This window comes from Anomaloglossus baeobatrachus, chromosome 2 (assembly GCF_048569485.1).
Source record: "Anomaloglossus baeobatrachus isolate aAnoBae1 chromosome 2, aAnoBae1.hap1, whole genome shotgun sequence".
NCBI lineage: Eukaryota > Metazoa > Chordata > Amphibia > Anura > Aromobatidae > Anomaloglossus > Anomaloglossus baeobatrachus.
In genome coordinates, this window is record NC_134354.1 from 563,583,688 (window position 1) to 563,598,560 (window position 14,873).

At 41.2% G+C, this 14,873-nt stretch overlaps 1 protein-coding gene across 1 annotated transcript in view; it reads left to right on the forward strand.

The window, feature by feature from the left end:
- Positions 1–14,873, forward strand: part of ITGBL1 (integrin subunit beta like 1) — a 595,662-nt gene that overhangs the window by 145,947 nt on the left and 434,842 nt on the right. The window lies entirely within an intron of this gene.

Consider the following 14,873-nt stretch of genomic DNA (forward strand, 5'->3'; position numbering starts at 1 on the left):
TGGAGAAAGGGTTTAGGAATCATAGCTCTGTAATGCATAGCCTCCTCTTTTTCAAGGGACCAAAATTAATTGGACAAGGGACTCTAAGGGCTGCAATTAACTCTGAAGGCGTCTCCCTCGTTAACCTGTAATCAATGAAGTAGTTAAAAGGTCTGGGGTTGATTACAGGTGTGTGGTTTTGCATTTGGAAGCTGTTGCTTTGACCAGACAACATGCGGTCTAAGGAACTCTCAATTGAGGTGAAGCAGAACATCCTGAGGCTGAAAAAAAAAGAAAAAATCCATCAGAGAGATAGCAGACATGCTTGGAGTAGCAAAATCAACAGCCGGGTACATTCTGAGAAAAAAGGAATTGACTGGTGAGCTTGGGAACTCAAAAAGGCCTGGGCGTCCATGGATGACAACAGTGGTGGATGATCGCCGCATACTTTCTTTGGTGAAGAAGAACCCATTCACAACATCAATTGAAGTCCAGAACACTCTCAGTGAAGTAGGTGTATCTGTCTCTAAGTCAACAGTAAAGAGAAGACTCCATGAAAGTAAATACAAAGGGTTCACATCTAGATGCAAACCATTCATCAATTCCAAAAATAGACAGGCCAGAGTTAAATTTGCTGAAAAACACCTCATGAAGCCAGCTCAGTTCTGGAAAAGTATTCTATGGACAGATGAGACAAAGATCAACCTGTACCAGAATGATGGGAAGAAAAAAGTTTGGAGAAGAAAGGGAACGGCACATGATCCAAGGCATACCACATCCTCTGTAAAACATGGTGGAGGCAACATGATGGCATCGGCATGCATGGCTTTCAATGGCACTGGGTCACTTGTGTTTATTGATGACATAACAGCAGACAAGAGTAGCCGGATGAATTCTGAAGTGTACCGGGATATACTTTCAGCCCAGATTCAGCCAAATGCCGCAAAGTTGATCGGACGGCGCTTCATAGTACAGATGGACAATGACCCCAAGCATACAGCCAAAGCTACCCAGGAGTTCATGAGTGCAAAAAAGTGGAACATTCTGCAATGGCCAAGTCAATCACCAGATCTTAACCCAATTGAGCATGCATTTCACTTGCTCAAATCCAGACTTAAGACGGAAAGACCCACAAACAAGAAAGACATGAAGGCTGCGGCTGTAAAGGCCTGGCAAAGCATTAAGAAGGAGGAAACCCAGCGTTTGGTGATGTCCATGGGTTCCAGACTTAAGGCAGTGATTGCCTCCAAAGGATTCGCAACAAAATATTGAAAATAAAAATATTTTGTTTGGGTTTGGTTTATTTGTCCAATTACTTTTGACCTCCTAAAATGTGGAGTGTTTGTAAAGAAATGTGTACAATTCCTACAATTTCTATCAGATATTTTTGTTCAAACCTTCAAATTAAACGTTACAATCTGCACTTGAATTCTGTTGTAGAGGTTTCATTTCAAATCCAATGTGGTGGCATGCAGAGCCCAACTCGCGAAAATTGTGTCACTGTCCAAATATTTCTGGACCTAACTGTATACATTTTTATTGAACATTTTGAAGGTTACATATAGAACTGTATAATATTTCCTACAGAATATAAATGTACACACATGGCCCAATGATGACTCCGTGGCCCTACCGGGCACGTGAACCCAGGGAGTACAAGGTGTGGGGGGGAGGCTTAACGTGAAGGAGAGGGGAAAGAAGGTAACATTATATAGAATAAATCAGTAAGCACAATGGAAAATAGTCTTGCCATACACAGTCAAACATACAATTATATATATATATATAAGATATTTCCTTGAAAATTAGTCTTGGAAAACAAGTACCCAGTAACACTAGTAGGCTTGGGCTGATAACTACCACTGGGCCTTTCCAGTTTAGTCTACGTTTTAGTGTAAACAAAAAAACAACAAAAAAATAATATAACAAAGCAATGGACAGATTGATGTTTATTTTCTCTTAGAAGAGAAACCAAGCATTATGTACTACATGGCTCTGGCCTTAGGCTAATCATTGTAAAGTCTATTTCTTCTATAGATATTACTTTGTAAAGAACAGCTTTTACGAAGAATGTTTTATTTAGGCTTCCTACGGTATCATAAAGGAAGTATTTTACTGTTATATCCAATATGCTTGCCCTTTTTATGTTCTTCACTGACCTAAGGCAAATTCTTGTATATTAGAATGTGGCTTAAGGATATAACACAGCTATCCGAGATTTATGTAATGAGATTTCTTCCACAAAATATAATTATTTTATCAACATGATAACTGACCTTATTATGTACAAAAAAACACCATCAACTATAGAAAACACAAATTTACCATAGATTTATATGTGAACAGCTGGATAGTTTAAAGGTTAGTGCTTTGTGCTGTAAACCCGTATTACCTTTTAACATTTTTACCATTTATTTCATTTTTCATTTTTTTTCACTTACCTATCAGCTGAAAAAAAATACTATGGAAGGATCAGATTGGCACACCAGAGTATCAGAATATCCCATGCTGTGTCATAGTACTGAAATTACAATAGGCCTATTTGAAGCAGAGGGTATTCTGCAGGGTTTAAACATGTGAACCATGGCCGTTAAATGACTGCTGATCAGCTACATGCATGCTAATTGCCTATCATTTAATGACCTCTTTATATGGCTCAACGTCACTTCTATATGAACATTCTGTGCACATACAATATCATTATTCTCTGCAGCACATATCCATGTTTACAAGAGATGATATGCTGCTCAGAACAAAGATTTTTATGCCAACTAATTATTGCAAGTGATGAAAGAGTCTTTTAACCAATGACTGCCAGCCAGTTTAGAGTGCCTGATAGTCAGGCACGATCCTTCTAAAACCCCCATTCCTACTGAAAGTTGATATTATGCTAAGTCACAAGTTGCTTGAGTTCACTCCATTCTTGGAATAGTTCACATAAGTGTTCTTGTATATTTTTACAATAATACAGTATATTGTAAGATAATCACTGGCAGTGTCGGAGTGGCTACCAGAGGAATCTCCAGTAATGCCAGTCCTGGATTCAGGTACCTATATTGCACTCCGAAGCTCTCACTTGAGCTCCGGAGTGCATCCTAGACTGTACCACGAGTGCCAAGTGATTGATTCCCCGGCAATTGCGGTTCAGTTTATGACAACTGCAGACAGGTTGGGCTGATCTCCGGAGTTCAGGTGAGAGCACCGGAGATCACCCAGGCCTGTCTGCAGCTGACATGAACTGAACCGCAAGCGCTGGGGAATTAATCACTCGGCGCTCGCGGTACAGTCTCGGCTGCACGCCGGAGCTCAGGTGAGAGCTCCTAAGTGCAATGCAGGTACCTGAACCCAGGCCTGGCATTACTGAAGATTTCTCCGGTAGCCAGTCCGACGCTGATCACTGGTGAAATCCTGGAGGGAAGATATGTTTCTCTGAGGTTGTCAGATCGTTAATGTAAACCTGAAAGCATGCTCCAACATGTTATATGCCATGACAATGGCTGGATTTGTAAACAGATAAAGTGTTGGGAGGGACATCTGTTCACATATCTCCAGTCTACGGTGTGGTCCAGCAGGTAAAATGAAGGTCTCTGGATTCACTCAGTGTGTGTGTAGGGAGGTGAGCAGACCTCCAGAGCTGTGTTCATACTGAAGGAGACAAGGGAGAAAAAGCGCTTGACAAGATATGGCACTCACTCAATGAATAAAACTTACAAAGTTTTGTTAGTGCATAATTAAAAGCATACAGTAATACATAAAAACTGGCACCACCATATAAACCAAGGGCCCCTTATGCACCTAAGTTCTTTAAATATATAATAATATAAATCTTGCCAAAACCAAATAACAGAGAAGGCTCCTAATAGAGCATAAGAAAATATAGGGGAATATCTCAATACTATCAGACAATGCAAGGTAAGCCCACGTCACATTTAGCGACTTACCAGCGATCCTGAAAATGATGTGACCTGATAAGGATCGTTGGTTAGTCGCTGGGAGGTCGCAGGTGAGATGTCACACAGTCAGATCTTACCAACGACTCAGTAACGATACAGGTCGCAGTAGAGACCTGTATAACGATCTCTGCTGCCATTGAGACCCTGTCACACAGTGTCAAATATAGCGATGCGTCCTGCCCAGCAGGACATTGTCTTTGAAGAAAATGGTTCGGGACATTCAGCAACGACCGACGACCTCACAGCAAGGGCCAGGTCGTTGCTGGATGTCACACACAGCGACATCACTAGCAAGATCGCTGTTGCATCACCAAAACCGTGACTCAGCAGCGATGTCACTAGCGATGTCGCTTAGTGAGACGTGGCCTGTAGGACAAAGTCAACAAAACAACCATATAACATATAGAGGTGAAGCACACCAAGCATATAATATAGCTGATATATAGTATATTCCCACTATAACCAGACAAGGTATAAAAAAAAGCCTAGCTTGTGTCAACATTAGCATACAATGAGCAGCAAGATAAGGTAAAGAGGAGACCTGACCCACCTTATCTTGCTGTTCATTGTATGCTAACCAAAAGACGGATGGCAACGGATCCGTCGTTGTCCGTTTTTTTGACGCACAGAAAAAACGTTACTGTGGACATCATCTCCGTCCGACGACACACATTTTTTGACGGATCTGTTGTATGACGGATATAACGTGAGGACATCCATCGCAATCCATCGCTAATATAAGTCAATGAGAAAAAAAACGGATCCAGCGCTGGATCCATTTTTTTCACAATTCGACAGATTGTGACTGATGGCAAAAAACGGATGTGTGAAAGGGGCCTTAGCTATACATATTTATTAAAGAATTTTTTTTTATTATTAAATTAATTAATTAAATTATATTACTCTATTAAAGGGAACCTTTCACTATGTTCATGCTGCCCATACCAAGAGCAGTATGAATTAGTGCCCGTCTTCACAATTGCAGCCAGGCATGTTTTACTCTGAAATTCCCCGATGTTTCGGTGAAAACATTTGAAAACTTGGCCTGGGACTAAAAATAATTCTAATGTAAGTAGTGAGTACTCAAATCAGAGCTAAATATTAAATGTCTGTTGCTCTGATTTCTCTTTATTTGCTTTATTGTCTTTTTGATAGTATAGCTTTCATTTTTTAATATTGCTTTAATAATTTTAATTTGAATATATACATGTACTATGCATCAGTTTATCCATACAATATCAAATTCCTAGGGAATGTAAATGGGGGATATAAGCAGATGGCTTGTAAAATGTATGGTAATAATATAACTATAAGAGATTGTGCGGTTGAGAGTGTACAATGGTATCCTTTTTTTTATATGCATGAAGAAATGAAATTCAGTACTTTTGGAAGTGTCATGCCCAGTCTAGTTGTACTGAATATTTTCATTGTATTTAATATATGAGTACTTCAATTTCAGGCTGGAATATGCTAAGTAATCAGCAGAACTATTATACTTTACTGCTCATTGGACCATTTGATGTAGCGGTTTTATCCTCAAGGGCTTTTGTTTCACCGGTGACTTAGAGCCAGCTGTTAAATACTGATTATTTGTATTATATAATGTTACAGAGAATCTCCTCAAATAACGATGCAGTCATCACTCCTATAACCATACATTATGACAAAGAATACATCCCTCCTAGTGCCAATGTAGCAAACTGCATAGATCCTACAAGCACCACTTAGAGCGAATCTGGCAGTAGGTTTTGCTATGTAAGGCCCCTTTCACACGTCAGTGATTCTGGGACGTTTGTGCTTTTTTTTAAACGTACCAGAATCACTGACATACGCAGATCCATTATAATGAATGGGTCTGCTCACACGTCAGTGATTTTTCACTGCACGTGTCTCCGTGCGGCGTACCCGCGTGTGCGTGATTGCTGCACGGAGACATGTCCATTTTTTTCTGGCATCACTGATGTTCCACGGACCACGCAGTGGTGTGGTCCGTGAAAAACGTGCCAGAAAAAAGCGTGCATTTAAAATAATAAACATTTTAACTCACCCGGCTTCAGGCGCGCTCTCTGCAGCCCGTTCTCCCTGCTGCTTCTAAGCCGGCTGATTACTGTCGCGCATATTCATTATGCGCGACACAGCTGACCCGGAAGCAGCTGCTGCAGGGGTCACCGCCGTCCGGATGCTGCGTCGCAGGAGCGATCAGCACCATGGACAGCGGGAGCGGGCACAGGTGAGTTGATTTCTAAGTGCAATCACGGGCCACGGATAACGGAGCCCGGATTGCACTTAGACAACCCACGTGTGCCGTGATTCACGGCACACGCAGGGACATGTGCGTGTTTTACACGCCAGTGAAAAACGTCACTGTTTTTCACTGACGTGTGAAACGGGCCTAATCTGAAGACAGCAAGAGACAGGGGGTGACACATTTTATCACCTGGGATTATCATTGTGGGACTACACTATTCGGACTCTGCCCCCTCCCCCCCTCTGATTAGCACCTCAGTTGTATTCAGAGTCTCTTTGCCTACACAATGCTGCCCTCAGGTAAAGTAGGAAAAGTAGGAAACACCTATTGATAGATTCCCTTTAAATCTGCAAATGGAACTCTTGTGTGAATTGGAACAACACAAATAAACAAAGAAAAAAAGGCAAGTTTGACATAATTTCACACAAAACTTCAAAAGTGGGCAGGACAAAATTGTTGCACCCTCAGCTTAATATTTGGTTGCAGACCCTTTGGAATAAATAACTGTAATCAATCGCTGCCTATAACTATCAACAAACTTTTGACCTCTATCAACTCAAATTTTGGACCACACTTATTTTGCAAACTACTCCAGATTTTTCATATTCTACAGGTGCCTTCTCCCAACCACAATTTATGTTCAATGAGATTTACTGTAGATCCAGACTCATTGCTGGCCTCTTCAGAACTCTCCAGCGTTTTGTTTTCATCCATTTCTGGGTGCTTCTTGAAGTATGTTTGGGGTCATTGTCCTGCTGGAAGATCAATGACAACCCGAAAAATCCTAAAGCTACCCCACAACATCTTTGAATCCTCATCATATTTGACTGTAGATACTGTGTTCTTTCCTTTGTAGACCTCATTCCGTTTTTGGTAAACAACAGAATGATGTGCTTTACTAAAAAGCTATATTTTGGTCTCTTCTGTCCAAAAGACACTTTACCAGAAGGATTTTGGCTTACTTACAAACATTTTGGCAAATGACAGTCTTGTTTTTTTATGTCTCTGTGTCAGCAGTTGGGTCCTCCATGGTCTCCAACCTTAGCATTTTATTTAATTCAAACGTCGAAGGATTATTCACACTGACACTGATGCGCCTTAAGGCTATGTTCACACACTGCATCTTTTACTGTGCTTTTAGTGCATTTTTGAGGTTGCAAAGATGCACCTAAAGGGCTCATGCGCACACTGCGTCCTGACCAGTGCAGAAAAAAGCACACCCACTAATAGACTTGACACTGCGTTTTGACAAAAAAAATGCATCCAAAACGCATGTATTTTGGATGCATTTTACATGCGTTTTGGATGCATTTTTGTCACTGCGGTCCCCCGGAAATTCAGCTCTGCTACATTCCCACTGACAGCAGACACAGACAGAGCTGGGCGATGAGAATTAACTTCATTGTCATCCCGTGGCTGTGTCTGTGTGTCACGTCCTTATTAGCGGCCACCCGTGAAGGACTCACCGGTGACCGCAAATCCCCATGACTGAAGTGAGCAGCACGATCAGTGGTCCCATCACTCAGATTACCCGCGGCCACAGATAGAGTCCTCCACCTGAGAGCGGTGGCCGCAGGTAACCTGAGTGACGTCATCGCTGATCGCATGGCTCACTTCAGTTGCTGCGTGGAGCTGACAAACAGCGGTCGTTGTCTGTGGCCGCTCGCTGTCAGCTTCATGTAGCAGAGCTGAAAGCGTCGTAGGACCTCATGTGGATTATGTCAGACCTGGAGGGGTATTTTGGGATTAATAAAGTGGTGAAAGAGGATTTTTTTGTCTTTTATTCCAAATAAAGAATTTTTTGGATGCGTGTGTTTATTTTCTTTAACTTACCGGTTAATCATGGAAGGTATCTCGGGTAGACGCCTGCCATGATTAACCTAGGACTTAGTGGCAGCTATGTGCTGCTGCCATTAACTCCTTAATACCCCAATTGCCACTGCACCAGGGCAATTCGGGATGAGCCGGGTAGAGTCTCGGGACTGTCGCATCTAATAGCTGCTGGCTGATATTGTTAGGCTGGGGGGCTTCCCATAACGTGGAGCTCCCCATCCTGAGAATACCAGCCTTCAGCCATGTGGCTTTACCCTGGCTGGTATCAAAATTGGGGGGAACCTCAGGTTGTTTTTTTTAATCACTTATTTATTTATTTTACTGCACGATATAGACCCACCGGCGGCTTTTATTGGTTGCAGTGAGGCAGCTGTCACTCAGCGTGGGAGTGTGTATAACTGCAAACAATCACAGGCCCCGGGGGGGTGGGGGAAGCAGGGAATACGACATGGAATAATGAGCGACCGGCATTTTCAAAAGAGGAGAAGTCGCCACAGTGTGAACGCAGTGCAGCGCCGCGTCGGTGATCCAAGATCGGTGAGTATGAGAGAGGGGGTGGGAGGGAGAGACCGATATGGACAGAGAGAGAGAGAGAGAGAGAGAGACCGAAAGACCTGGGTTTGTTATGTCAAATAAACATGCGGATCACAACAAAAATGCAGTGCAAACGTACTGCTTAGCATTTTGGCAGCATTTTTCAACAACTCATTATTTCAATGGGTGTAGAATGCTGCCAAAACGCTCAAAAGAATTGACATGCTGCATTTTGAAACACAGAGATTTTGTCAAATTTTTGACTTTGAAAACTCTGTGTTCAAAAAAGCAACGTGCGCACGGATTTTGCATGATTCTCATATACTTTGCTGGGGAAGCAGAACGCAGGCATTTTGCAAATGTGACACTGCAGCTTAAAATGCTGCGGAAGCGCAAACAAAAAGCAACATGCGCACAAGCCCAAAAGCATGTGTTGCCTTCCCCCTGCAATGTCTATGAGATTTCTATTTTGCTGTCTAGACAGTGCATCTTGTTTTGGCTGCATATTGGCTGCATTTTTGAAAATGCAGCCAAGATGCAGCATGTCAATTCTTTTTGTGTTTTTGCCAGTGTTTTTGAGCCCTTCCAGTTAATAGATTTGACTTAAAAAACGCATTGGGTGGTAAAAACGTGGTAAAACGCATCAAAAACACATTTTTTATGTATTTTTGCCATAGGTGCTTTTTTTGGGGCCAAAAACGCTGCATCTTTGTGGTTAATAAAAGATACAGTGTGTGAACATAGCCTAAGCCTTCAGGACAAAAAGACTGATGTCACTCCCAATACTGCAATGTGAACAGGTGCATAACTGAACATGACATAAATTTACAAAAAAAAGACAGTTTACAGTTTGAAATGATAATTCAATAAAACCATGTAAAAAGGAAATCTAATAAAAATTTGGTGAGTTTGAATGAGCATCACATGCTTGAAGTAAAGTTGTTTACCCACAATTTTGGAAAGGTGATAACAATTATGACCGGCCCATTTTGGGGGTTTGGTGTGAAAGTGTGTCCAATTTGCCTTTTTTTCTCTGTGTTTTTTTATTTTTCCAATACACTCAAAATAAATAAACATGTGTATAATAAAACGTGTAATTGCATTTAATTTCTAGGAGAAATACTTCATTTTCTGAAAAAATTTCAAGGGTATCAATACTTTTGGCCATAACTGTATGTATAAGATACACAAAAACTGCAGACAGTGCTTAACATGCTTCTCCAGGACAACTTTTATCAAAATACAAATTATTTTTTTCATAAACATTGTGGTGTGATTGTTTTTGGTATATAGGTTAAATGACCAGTTACTTTTCAGATGCTTTATTTCATATGATGATCCACCGATGGAAGGTTTACTGAACTTCCTTGTTAGTTTATGTAACTGAGTTGTCTAGTAGTAGACAACTCGAGTCTATACTCAATTTGTGTAGTGGCTATGATGGTGCAGCTCTTCCTAGAAAATTATGTAACTTGTGTCACTTACTTGCTGCAGCCAATGAGAAGCCATTCATCAGGTGCAGCTTTTATTATTGTATCAAAGCGGATGCCCACTATGTTGAAATATTGATGTGCTGCACTTGACAAGCTGCCCCTTAACAGCTACAGTCTGGACATACCATCTTTCCAGTGATGTCAGGGCCGCTGGTCCCTGAGAGTGATGTGACTTTTGTCACGTGCAGGCTTCATCCAATGTCACGTTCCTCTTTGAGAACAGCGGCGCCAACATTGCTGGAACAGGAGGTGAATATCCACTGTTTTTATTATAATTGGGATCCTGAATTGATTGGGGTGGTCCAGTATCGGACACATCTTTTAAGGATTATGTGAAGAAAAATATACAACAAATACAGGCATACCAATCTGACCCAATCTGCATTTTCTAGATCTACTTATACTAGTCACTCATATCCAGTGAAGATGAGTTGGACAGTATCGAGGGCACAATTGGCCACAAAGGCTAATACATTGAAAACGTCATCTTTTGTTATTAATACAAAAACCAGGATAATTGTGGTATACTCCGCGCTGCTGTACAAAGAATCACTCCAAATAATAAAAGCAATGTGGATGGTTTATTCTACCCGTTTCAAAGAGATAGCCCCTCTTCTTCCTCAGGAATATCCACCGATAAACATAACAGAGATAGTGATACATTGATATAGGGGAAAAAACATATCAATGTATCACTATCTCTGTTATGTTTATCGGTGGATTTTCCTGAGGAAGAAGAGGGGATATCTCTTCGAAACGTGTAGCATAAACCATCCACATTGCTTTTATTTTTTGGAGTGTTTCTTTGTACAGCAGCACGGAGTACACCACAATTATCTTGGTTTTTGTATTGCTTCTGCCTTTGGCACGTGGGATCGGCTGCAGCTGTTATATGTCTCTATATTGGTTGTGAGTCTCACAACCTTTCCAGGTGAGCAGTTTTCCTATTAAAAAGTCACCATATTTTACACTGGTAAGACCCTACAGCTTTTTCCTATCCTTTGTTATTGATATTTGCTGTGTGAATTCAACTTAATGTAATGGCAATTATCAAATTTAGCTGGTTAAATAGTACTTGTTTTAATGCTGCCATTTACAGAGCTCAATATGCAAAACGCATATATAAGAATACTCTGCCAATCAGTTAATAAAAAACCGAGATCAGAGGTGACATCCTGTTTTAATGAATCTCATGAAGGATTTGGATCAACTCTGAAATGTGTCATACAATATAAACTCTTCATCTACCTGAGCTTGGACTTCCTTCATCTTCTGGCAGGCCCAGAATATCCCTCCAGATTTTGGGATTTTGATATGAAGGCATTCCTAATCATTGGCCCAAGTAAGCTTGTAACCAAAGACAATGACCAAGCAAACACTCATTTGTTGACTCATGGGATTGCTCATATGGGCCATCAAATCATTGATTTTTGGTCGCAGATTGCCTAGTGCAAATAGGGAATGTGCTGCCACATACAGCTTGTTGGCTTGATTGAATGAGCATTGATTGACTTAAACAGTATATAATAATTTGGTGCTCATTCATGGCGAGAATCTAGCCTGTGTAAATGGGATTTTAGACATTCTAGGGGTTTTCCAATAGTATAATATTGAGAACCTATCTCCATTTCGATATAAGATTGGTGGGGATCTAACATATGACACTCCCACTGATGAGCTGTCTGCAGAGCAGCATCAACTGGGTGTAATGAGTGTACAGAGTGGAACATCACAGCTACTTCACACTGTTTAGCTGCTGCTGTGTACTGCAGAGTTCCCTTATTCATTGTTCAAATTTTCTCTCCAGGACAGGAGACAAACTCTAGCGCAGCGCCACCTATTGGAAGTAGCGATCCTAAAAGTTAAATGTGGATTTTCAACAATCCTTTGCAATATGACTCAGGATATATAAGCCAGATCAGAATCCCAATTTGCAGACACGGTGTTTCGGGGTGCTTGCCCCTCATCAGTGCAAAGTATGGGGTGTCTGATCTGGCTATGAGAAGCTTTGTGGGACCACGGGGGAACACTATTCTCCTTATGGAGACTTTGCAAGCCAGTCTGACGCTAGTAAGGGGACTTATAGCTGCCATGCCCCTCTGCAAAATATTCAAATTTTCTCTCCAGGACAGGAGACAAACTCTAGCGCAGCGCCATCTATTGGAAGTAGCGATCCTAAAAGTTAAATGTGGATTTTTAACAATGTTAGCATTTTAGAGTGCAGCTGTATGTGTTTTGTAGTTCTAATGTGTTTTCAGCTAGCACCTGTTCACACCTATTGGATGTGTGGGTCAGTCTTTTTGATATACTATTTATATTGTCACCATCACCTCTGAAAAAAGTTGATCAGAGTGGGGTGCTTGATATTTGACCCCCTAACAATCTGAAATTGGTGACTCTTTCTAGGGATGGGTCAGTCGTTTTACAGTCCTTGAAAACTCCTTAAAGACACAACTACATGATTCAGAGATGACACAACTTTGAAGTCTACAAATAAGTCTGACAATGTCTCTCATGTTTGGTTATATTCTTTGGCTGCAGCTTTCAAGTTTATTAAAGGATATCTGTCACTAGGTTATTCCTACCCCATGTAATTGTAGAGACCCTGACTACAGATATGTATTACTTGCTAGGCTAAATGCTGCAATTTCGAGAGCGTTGAGTTCTGTATATCCCCACAAATCACTAATTGACAGCTTTCTGTATACACTGTGCATAGACAAAAAGTTGGTAAGCAGTGATAGATAGGGGTTATACAGAGCTCATGACTATATGGCAGCAGGTTTAAATGTCTTCTAGTCATAAAATCATTGTTTTTTCAGCAGCTTACATTATCAAAACTATAGCAAGCAGCGTATTAAGTGACACATTGCTGGAATCAGGGTCTCTACCCCTACATTACGCCACTCTCAGATAAGATTGCAAAAACTTGATGACAGATTCAATTTAAATTGTTTTACTGTAATATCACATTGATCCTGAGGCCATGTGCACACGTTGTGGATTTACCCACAGATTTGCAGCGGATTTTGCTATAGAAATGCTGCAGAAAATGTTTATAGCATTTCTGCAGTCCTTCTCCATCAAAATCTATGGGGATTAAAAAAAAAATGTGCGCACACTGCGTTTCTTTGCCCCTGCGAATTTACCCGCATAATTTCCGCTGCGGAATTAATATGCATGTCACTTCTTATCTGCAGGTCCCTGCGGTTTTGCCATTAATTATTGGTTAAAAACCGCAGGGACCAACCTGTGCCAAAACTGTGGCAAATCCACACCAAATCTGCACCAAACGCGGCAAAACAACATGCGGATTTCATTTCGGTTTTGGTGCGTTTTTTGCGGGATTCTTTCACAGGGTCTGGGTTTTCCTTAAGAAAAAGTCATTTTCTAGTGCACACATAGCCTAACAAAGCTTTTTGATAACAGAGTTGATGGTAAAATGGATATATTAACAATCATCGTTGTTGTCTGTTACTGTATCAAAAATCGGAGTGAAATACATACTTAAATGTAGCAGAAAATATAATAATTTAAAGACCAATGTGGATTCACAATTACGTATTTAAAGACAATTTTCCATTCAGATTTTTTTAAAGTCTATCAGCTTTCTCTTGTTTAAAATGACAACTAGAGCTTTAGGTTGACCACTAACTCTCATGACTCCCCCATACATAGGGACTTCAGCTTAGCTGAATGTTTCTGAGTACTCTATGAGAGAAGAACTACCAAAATTCTGGACTGGTTGATTGAATTCCAACCACCCCAGCCATATATCGCCAGACATATTATGTAATGAGGTCACATATTAGATCATGGGTCCCCAATTCCAGTCCTCAAGGGCCGCCAACAGTGCATGTTTTCAGGATTTCCTTAGTATTGCACATGTGATAATTTAATCACCTGCACAGTTGATGTTTCCAACACCCATGCAACGCTAAGGAAATCCTGAAAACATGCACTGTTGGCGGCTCTCAAGAACTGGAGTTGGGGAACCCTGTATTAGATGGTCAACCAATCTCACTGAAATCTACAGATTTGACTGACTTTATTCACCTGTCCTAGCTGTGTATCTTCACTGCTCCCAGCCTTTGTTAACATGCTACATTGGTAACATTACAACCACAGTGCTTCAGCCAGTCATTGTCACTCTTTGAAATGTGGCGGATGCGTTCAGACTAACTGATGTCTGGACGCACAACAAAAATATATACATCAGTACAACAGGTAGGGGGTAACACCAAACAGCAAGGGCACAACAACAGTGGTGGACCCTAGCTCTTGTGAGAGGGGTAGATGGCCACCTCCTGCACTCACCTGTCGTTGACCCTACCCACCTAATGAGGCCCTATACAGTCTCCCCAACTGTCGCAGAACAGGATCCTGAGACCCTAAAAAAATCCTGTAGTGGACCTGGTTAGTAGGTTGGCTGGTGGCATACACTAGCTCTACTGCTGCCCTAATACACACAGGAAGAGGAAAGACGAACAGGGCAAAATAACAAAGGATAAAGTCCAAATGCAGGAACAAGCCTTCAGAGGTCCTTACACCATTGCGGCCAGAGAACAAATGGTTTTGTATCTTCAGCAGGGATTGCTGGGTAACACTTCTATTTAAACCTCAATGTCCTGACTACAAAACTACTGCAGCTGACACACTCAGCTAGAGACTGCTGGAGAAGCTACCAGCAGAAAAACTGATATTAACTGATGTTAACCATTTACTGAAGAAAATTAAACCAGATTTAAATGTGGATAACCCGATAGAGTTGAGAGGCTGTCACTAGTCTCCAAAAACAGGGAAACGACAGTCATTGGGGTCAACTGCTCTGCC